Here is a 2500-nt window from a genome sequence, read left to right on the forward strand (position 1 = left end):
CCGGTGTCGACGGCGTCCAGATCGCGGCTTACGCCGGGTTTGAGGAGCTAAGCAAAAATAGTGATTGAGTAATACAGTGCGATACCGCGACGGGGAAAGCGAAAGACTCCGTTCGCGTATTTTGTCGGCCGATAGTTACCTGGTTGATCCTGCCAGTAGTCATATGCTTGTCTCAAAGATTAAGCCATGCATGTCTCAGTACGAACTTGCGTACGGTAAAACTGCGAATGGCTCATTAAATCAGTCGTGATTCATTTGATCGTAAATTTTACTTGGATAACTGTGGTAATTCTAGAGCTAATACATGCAAAAAGCGCCGACCTTGCGGGAGGCGCGCCTTTATCATATCAAAAACCTGCCGGGCTTCGGCTCGTCTTGTTGGCGACTCGGGATAACTTTGCTGATCGCACGGTCTTGCACCGGCGACGGATCATTCAAGTGTCTGCCCTATCAACTTTCGTCGGTACGGTATCTGCCTACCGAGGTTCTTACGGGTAACGGGGAATCAGGGTTCGATTCCGGAGAGGGAGCCTGAGAAACGGCTACCACATCCAAGGAAGGCAGCAGGCGCGCAAATTACCCATTCCCGACGCGGGGAGGTAGTGACGAAAAATAACGATACAGGACTCTAACGAGGCCCTGTAATTGGAATGAGTACACTGTAAAAATTTTAACGAGTATCCATTGGAGGGCAAGTCTGGTGCCAGCAGCCGCGGTAATTCCAGCTCCAAAAGTGTATATTTAAGTTGTTGCGGTTAAAAAGCTCGTAGTTGGATTTTGGGCGCAGGCGTTCGGTCCGTCGCAAGGCGTGCACTGTTCGTTCTGGCTTTACCTCCGGTTTTCCGTCGGTGCTCTTGACTGAGTGTCGGCGGCGGCCGGGACGTTTACCTTGAAAAAATTAGAGTGTTCAAAGCAGGCGCTTCGCCTGGATAGTGTTGCATGGAATAATGAAATAGGACCTCGGTTCTTTTTTGTTGGTTTTCGGAGCGCGAGGTAATGATTAAGAGGGACGGACGGGGGCATTCGTACTGTGCCGTTAGAGGTGAAATTCTTGGATCGGCGCAAGACGAACGACTGCGAAAGCATTTGCCAAGAATGTTTTCTTTAATCAAGAGCGAAAGTCAGAGGTTCGAAGACGATCAGATACCGTCCTAGTTCTGACTATAAACGATGCCAACTAGCGATCGGGGGGCGTTATTTTGACGACCTCTCCGGCAGCTTGCGGGAAACCAAAGTCTTTGGGTTCCGGGGGAAGTATGGTTGCAAAGCTGAAACTTAAAGGAATTGACGGAAGGGCACCACCAGGAGTGGAGCCTGCGGCTTAATTTGACTCAACACGGGAAATCTCACCCGGCCCGGACACAGCGAGGATTGACAGATTGAGAGCTCTTTCATGATTCTGTGGGTGGTGGTGCATGGCCGTTCTTAGTTGGTGGAGCGATTTGTCTGGTTAATTCCGATAACGAACGAGACTCTGGCTTGCTAAATAGTTACGCGGCCTTCCCGGCCGGCGTTTAACTTCTTAGAGGGACTAGTGGCGTTTAGCCACACGAGATTGAGCAATAACAGGTCTGTGATGCCCTTAGATGTTCGGGGCCGCACGCGCGCTACACTGACCGGATCAACGTGTGTTCGCCTTGGCCGAAAGGTCTGGGTAACCCGATGAACCCCGGTCGTGCTAGGGATAGAGAATTGAAATTATTTCGCTTGAACGAGGAATTCCCAGTAAGCGCGAGTCATTAGCTCGCGTTGATTACGTCCCTGCCCTTTGTACACACCGCCCGTCGCTACTACCGATTGAATGGTTTAGTGAGGTCCTCCGATTGGGCCCGGGCTCGACTGGCGACGGTTGGGTCTTGGCCCGAAAAGACGATCTAACTTGATTACTTAGAGGAAGTAAAAGTCGTAACAAGGTTTCCGTAGGTGAACCTGCGGAATGATCATTAGCGCGAGAAAAAAAATCGAAGAGCGAAAGAGCAAACACCGGGACGGCGACGTGCCTCGGCGCGTCCGCCGCCCCGCGATCAGGAACTTGTTTTGTCGGCGTCGAGTGCCCGAAGGCTTCATGCGGTGCGCGGGCTTGTCGCACTATTTGTTGCGACCGCGACCCGCTCGGCGTCACGCGATTTTTTCAGCCGGATGGCGAATCGAGGTTAGGAATCGAAGAGCGAAAAGCAAACAAACAAACGATGGCTCTTGGCGGTGGACCACTCGGCTCGCGAGTCGATGAAGGACGCAGCAAGCTGCGTGATTTAATGTGAATTGCAGAACACATTGAGCATTGACGATCTGAACGCGTATTGCGGCCTCGGGTTCATCCCGGGACCGCGTCCGTCTCAGGGTCGCAGAAACGACAACGGCCGGCGGGATCGGCTCCGCGACGGCTCGGCTCGCGTGCGTATGCCCGGCGACGGGCAATCGCCGCTCGGTTGAAGGTGGAAAGTTTTGGTATTCGGGCTCGCGTCAGCGATGCGTGGCGGCCGGCGAGCCGCGCCGCGTC

The 2500-nt window shown here is 53.2% G+C and overlaps 2 non-coding genes across 2 annotated transcripts; both read left to right on the forward strand.

Moving 5' to 3' along the window:
* Positions 1-136: 136 nt before the first annotated feature.
* Positions 137-1946, forward strand: LOC145747698 (small subunit ribosomal RNA). Its single transcript, XR_014282412.1, has one exon. It is a non-coding gene; the product is annotated as a small subunit ribosomal RNA (ribosomal RNA).
* Positions 1947-2191: 245 nt separating this feature from the next.
* Positions 2192-2345, forward strand: LOC145746819 (5.8S ribosomal RNA). Its single transcript, XR_014281587.1, has one exon. It is a non-coding gene; the product is annotated as a 5.8S ribosomal RNA (ribosomal RNA).
* The last annotated feature ends 155 nt before the right edge of the window (positions 2346-2500 follow it).

The sequence above is a fragment of the Corella eumyota genome, chromosome 3 (genome assembly GCF_963082875.1).
Source record: "Corella eumyota chromosome 3, kaCorEumy4.1, whole genome shotgun sequence".
NCBI lineage: Eukaryota > Metazoa > Chordata > Ascidiacea > Phlebobranchia > Corellidae > Corella > Corella eumyota.